The 6,555-nt window shown below is 33.7% G+C and overlaps 1 long non-coding RNA gene across 2 annotated transcripts; it reads left to right on the top strand.

Moving 5' to 3' along the window:
- The first annotated feature begins 2,570 nt into the window (after positions 1-2,570).
- Positions 2,571-4,641, top strand: LOC109074150. 2 transcript variants are annotated; one of them, XR_006153590.1, is made up of 4 exons: positions 2,571-2,815; positions 2,937-2,968; positions 3,131-3,225; positions 4,309-4,641. It is a non-coding gene; the product is annotated as an uncharacterized LOC109074150 (long non-coding RNA). The 2 variants fall into 2 exon arrangements; XR_006153591.1 differs by lacking the exon at positions 4,309-4,641 and adding an exon at positions 3,405-4,278.
- Positions 4,642-6,555: the final 1,914 nt, after the last annotated feature.

Genomic DNA, 6,555 nt, shown 5'->3' with positions numbered 1-6,555 from the left:
GGGCACGTCCAATGAGGAGATGGCTAGTCAGTTCGTCAAATTAATTTTTGCAACAACATTGACTCAGAAGACATTAGTTTATTAAGACATAATTCAAATATCTCGCCACTATTTTCACTTTTTTTGTTTGTTTGTTTTTTATTTATTTATTTTTTGTTTCTTTGTTTTTGGGCCGCTGTGCAAAAATTGTGTTTGCATTCAGTAGCCTATAAGGCAAGCATTTTGTGCCACGTTGAAAAATAACTGAATAAATAAGATTAACGTCATAATATTTTAAGAATAAAATGTAAAAATTACGATAATAAAATTGTTATATTGTGAAGTGAAAAAAAAAAGTCTGTGGCATCGATAATTTTTTTTAACTTTTTTTAACTAACTCTGATTGATCGATTCATGAGACATTCGTTTGTATTAAATTGTTCTGATTTTTTTTTTCAATATGCATTCATATATTCATGTTTATTTCGTGGTGCAAATATTAAAGAGGAAAATATCATTGATTCATATGCAGTTACTGAACGAATTATCTAATTATCTAACGAATTAACTAAGAATTAACTAAGTTTTTTGCACATGTGCCTGGAGCTGACTCGCTACGCCACAGTCTCCCTACGACTGTAATCATAAGGCTTCAGTAGATATCAACACATGAAAAGTAGGCTACTATATAGACATAACATTTGAAAATGAAAATGTTTCAAACTGGGTACCAGTTTCAAAACATTTTCAAATAGGCCTATGTATAAACGTATTAATTATTTATCAATATATAGCCTCTTAATTTGAACATGTAGAGTAGCTTACAAGAAACTGCTCTGGTAATAAGCAGCTGTATGGCATGAAAAAAAAAAACCTGAACTCTGAAATAATAGACATCTGCTGATCATACAGTTATCTAGTTTTCAGAAATGAGGTCTACTGTATAGTGATTTTTTTTTTCTTTAGAGACGTGTTGTATTAACTATTACCAGTAAATTCATATGTGCTCAGATTAAAATTAGCCTATATTATTATTGTATTATTTCATTTAAGCTGTAACTGTGAATGTATTTGGACACTCCATGGTAGTCACTGAATAGACTTGCTTGATTTTCAATTGATTTTTAGGTGATATTGTTTGGAAAGTGATTTATAATGAGTGCTCACAAAAAATCAAAAGCTAAAAAAAAAAAAAACTCAATTACTTTATGCAGTTTATTTTATTATCAAAGCCTAGACCCTATGTGATAACATAACCCAAAGTTACTGTCCACTAGAGAGAGCCACATTCTAAGGGATAGGCCTATTTAAAGCTTATTTTAAAAAATCAATTTCCACACTTTTGAAAAGAAATGAATGCATATAACAATTTAATTTAACTATGATGTACTGACAGTATAGTTTTATATAATCCGTGTGCATTGCTTATACCAAAGATTTCCCTATTGTTTCAATTTTACTAAATGCTGTCTTAGTTTTTCTCGATTCCTAACACACAGTTCATGAAACAATTTACCCGTTTCTCACAACTATAAACACATTCTCGTAACAAACAAACTTGTGCAAACTTCCATTTAAAAATCTAATTCTCCAGTCAAAAACCATTACATCTATCAATATCAAACTTTGGCCTCAGATGACAAAACCTACAGTACAAAATACACACACTATAAAATCCAATAGTTTACCTTACTTAAATATAATAAGTTATCTTTACGTAGTTGTTATACTTACTTGGTTTTATTAAGTTACAGCTAATTTTAAGGCGAATAAAACAGTAATTCTTACTTGAAATATTCAAGTAGCTACAACAAAACCGATGACATTACTTCACCAGTGAGAGGCAGCAGTGCGGTAATGTGTTGCTAATGCGCAACAAAACCACAGAAGAAGAAATAAGGACGGTTAGAGAGCATGCGCAGCAAGCGATGTTTTGAATTTTCTCGAATTTGCTGAAACTAGGAAGAAGTAGAGAGACTGCTTGCATTTTACCTCTGGATAAAGACTGAATACTTCTACAGAATAATAATATGGTAAGTTTAAAAATAATAATTGTGTGTGGATGTATGTTTCTGTGTGCTGCTAATTTGACCTGACTAACATTAACACCTTGTCAGCACCAGATTTAGCTAACAGACAGAAAAGATCTTTGCTATTCTGCTATTAGAACAAAAACTATAGAAATACAGAACTTGTGGCACATTTTGGTGAATTTGAAACTTTAAAACTTTTTTTTTTTATTTCTCAAATTGAAAAAAATGTGTTGCTAGTTAAAAATGAAAGCATGAAAATTCGAGGTACAATTCAAGAACATGCCAAAGTCTCCAAGATGAGCTCACAGTAGTTTTTTAAGACAATCTTTATGTGCCACTGATAGTATTAATTGTTAACAGTAATCTTTTGCAAAATTTCCTCTATAATTTTATAACACTGTGAGGCTTTGGCCACTTTTTAGGTTAAAGTCATTTTTCAGTTTTATTGTCAACATTTTAATACAATCATAATCATTACGCGATCACACATTTAAGGTTTAAACTGAATGAGCTCGTTGTCTTGCAGTAATTATTTCTTTGCTGTGTTATTTGTGTAACAGAAGAAATATTGCTTTTGAATTGGTTTTACGACTGAGGCCTCAAGTAGATATATATAGAAATTTTCTTTCTATTGTAAAACATGCAAATATCAAGAAACGAATGTGTCTTTGTTCTTCAGTTCACAACAGTAGTGGAACTCGCCTTTATCTGAAGAATCATTTTTCATATTTAGGAAAAAAGCTTGTGGCAACTGTCTTCTCTGAACAGCGATCTTGTGAAACATGGGCCTCAGTACAATAAAGGTGAGGTATTTCAGGTTTTTCACTCAATCATGTGCTACACTTTATTTGCAATTTCAAATTATTTCTTGCCGTTCCAGAATACCTGTAACCATATTTCTTTGTTTCTTTTCACAAATCTAAGAGGACACTTCACACCCTACAACCCGTAAAAATGTATGTTGCTACCTTAAATGTTTTCAGTATTTTTTTATTATATTTAATAATAATATTTAAAATAAACAGTGTCAATGACTTCTTTAGTGACACTTTGACAAACATGTTTCTACTGTAATTTTTGAATTTCTTAAACTTTGTTTTTCTTTTCTTTTCTTCTAGAACCCATGTTTGACAGAACTACACACCCATCTGAGGCCTACTGTACCTGTTTTACTTCATGATCACCCCAGATACTTCTACAGTTGACCCGCTTTGTAGTTCTCATAGTTACACCTTAAAAAAACACATCATTTTAGAAAAAATACCTGTGTATTTGCTGGTATATTACTGAGATACCTTTATAAAGATTAATGTTGATTAACTACCTAGTTCAATTAAAAATGAAAAAATGTGCCATTTAATCTCCCTTCTGTCATTCTATTCCATAAAAAAGTCTGCATCTTCATGACACGAATGAAGATATATAACCCAAATCTCTGACACCCAAGAAACCATCAAATCAGTCTATATGAATTGAGCTGATTAATCTACATTTTGAGCCAAACTGTTCAGTGAGTTGTAAGGAGCAGTTTCTGTTATATTTTCCACTTGAACTCTGTTAGGCCTCTGTTATGGTCTGATGAACTGTTCTTGATCCAGAACTCTTAGCCGAACACTGAACCGTGCTGTAGGACGCCTGGAGTGACGTCGCTGCTCAGGGTTGGTCGTTTGTCTTTTGCCTAGCCACCAGTTTCTCTGTAGCTGGCCAACATGCTATTTGAGTGAAGTAAACAAGTTAATAGTAAAATTAAAAGTGATATTTAATGTTTCATAACATGGGTGCTAGTTACATCAGGTACGATTTCTTAACTATTGCATTACTAAGACAAGGACTGACCACTGATCTATATATGACTATTCTATATTATAGATCAGTGGGACTGGCACATTTATGTTGCATTCAAAAGAGCTCTGTTAACAGCCCAACAGTGAAAAATTAAACTATATCCGTATTGTCACAGCATGGAATGGTTAAGCATTGAGAATTAAGAATGGTTTGGCCTGACAGTGGAAAAGCGTCTCAAGTCTTCGAAAGAGACACGATTGCTATATGATCAACTGTCTAAAGTGTTGGGTAAATAGACCTTCAGTTAAAGGACAGAAATTTCTCAGATTTCACTGAAAATGTCTTTATTTGTGTTTCGAAAATAAACAAAAGTCATGGGTGAGTAAATGATGACATGAATTTCAAGTTTGGGTGAACTAACACAATGGCATGGCAGTGTAGGCAGGACAGATAACACTGAAAACTGATCATCCTCATTTCCCTGCTAATATTGTGTTTATTTGGTATACAGGTGTCTGATGTTGATGCAGTCTGGGCACCTAGTATCTGCTGGCTTGCTGACTATCACTGAAGATGAAGTACTTCTCCAGATCTTCTCTGTCTTGACCCTGTGTCTTCTGCCATCATTGTTCAGTGTAGTACTGCAAAGAACAGTCCCCAGGGTCTACCTCCAACATTTGCTTGCGGACCGACATGTGCTACGTTTGGATTACTGGTACATGTGGATTACCCTGATACTGTGAAGAACACTTACAATATGATGCTTGACTTGGGACAGAAAAAAAAAAAAAAAACATTGGCAACTTGTGTGGCCAACTCATGGCCATACTTAATCTCATCGTAGTACTACTACCTTTGCTGTTTAGCATAAACAAAAGCAGACTGTTTTTGCTTTGTTTCAAAATGTTTGTAATACAAGTTAAAACATATATTATCTTTAACTTTGAACTGTCACTACCTTTGATTTATGGGTAATTATGTGTGTGAAGAATAGAACATTGTTGTCATGAATTTGTAATGGATGTTTGAAGCATTTAAGTTACTGGAGTAATGGTAACTTGTTTTTTTTAAGGCAATTGGTTAAAACTAGATTGCTGTTCAAGTAAATACAACTTAGAAATTCCAAGTTGCAGGAAATGTTACTTGATTTAGCTAAACTTAAATGAGTTGTTTGAAATACGCACAGTATATTTTACTTAATCATTTTAGTTGTTGAAAATAGTGATTCTTAGTTACAAGAACTTGCATGTAAGTTTACAACACTAAATAAACCTTTGTTAGTACAAATTACTATTCTTATTTCACTTTACTTGTTTTTTTTTCAAGGCAGGTTGGTTTGCATGCTTTTTTTTTTTAAGGTTTCCTAATTAGAATTTACAGTGCAGACAACTTCCCTGCCCAGTGAACACTAGTGAGATCAATTCAGAACACTGTAACTGTAATAAAGTGATGTTACTATAGTTACTTTACTGTACTACACTGTGTGATTCTTTCAGCTCCTCTCTCCAGTGCTAGGATGCATTTTTAAAGCAGTCACCTGTGCTCCTGTTTATACTATCCTGAAATTCTGACTGGTGTCATCAATTTTGTTACTGAATGTTAGCTTATGGATAATTGTGTGTTATTTGAGTTCACACTGTGACACTAGAGTTAATTATTTGATGTGTGAGTGTTTTATGAATGAGAACATAAAATATCTGTAAAATGAGGCCAACTTTGGAGAAATCATTAAAATAATTGGAATGTGTATAGATGCATTCCAGTATAATATATAGCCTAAAATATTGTATTTTCTAAACTACTAAATTGAATTATTAAAACATTACATGATTGAAGTGTTTACTCATGGTCCATCGATAATTTAGAATTTGGCCTTTGGATTTAACTGTGTTAATGCATTAAGCCATTTTTTCGATTAACGGTTTTCTGGGGGACAAAACACATAAACATAAAATGTTGTCTTTCCATTTGGTTTATACTGCCATTATCTTGTGCCATTAGTGATATATGGTGCTTACAAGAAAGCTGTGAATTGGTTGTTCCTGGTTGTTGTTTTACAAGTGCACTTCTAAATAACATTGTAAGTTCATTGATTAGCTATATTGCAGTGTAATTTTAATTTTACTCGTCATATTTTCGTCAACGTTCTGAAGATTATGAAATATTCGGGGATTTGGAGGTGTATAACATGCAGGTTTTTTCTTTCTTTTTGCGCCGAACAAAACAAAACAAAAAACACTAATCTACAGCACTTAAGACATTTAACAAAATCACACACACAACTGGCAAAAGGTATTACAGACGACAAGGCGTAGACGTCACGTAGCTTCTCACGCGAGAAGGGGGGCGACGAAAGTGTCGCGCTTCTCATCACACGTCCTTGGTCTCGGCAAGGTACGCGACGATCGACACGACTGATAGCTTAGTTAGCAAGGTAAATGCATAAATCACACCTCATGGAGGTGAGCTTTGGATCGGTTTGAGTCGTGTGTGACAGCGGCATTACTTTGACTTGATGTTAGTTAGGTTATGGGGGGAGTGAAGTGGAGTCAGGCAGACATGGTGGTCTGGATGGGGGATGCAGTCACTTTTGCTGGCGCTTTATCCTGTGAAACGTTGTACTGAACATTTAATTGAATTATAGATTAGCTACACCTGTGATTTCTGAAGTGTTGACAAGGACACGAGTGTACATTTATATTGACATTGCATATTTGAAAATATGTTGTGGATGGACACTGGGTGTAGGTGACATAAT

This window comes from Cyprinus carpio, chromosome A25 (genome assembly GCF_018340385.1).
Source record: "Cyprinus carpio isolate SPL01 chromosome A25, ASM1834038v1, whole genome shotgun sequence".
NCBI classification, from domain to species: Eukaryota; Metazoa; Chordata; class Actinopteri; order Cypriniformes; family Cyprinidae; genus Cyprinus; species Cyprinus carpio.
Note: the sequence above shows the minus strand (reverse complement) of the source record. Positions and strands in the feature narration are given on the sequence as shown.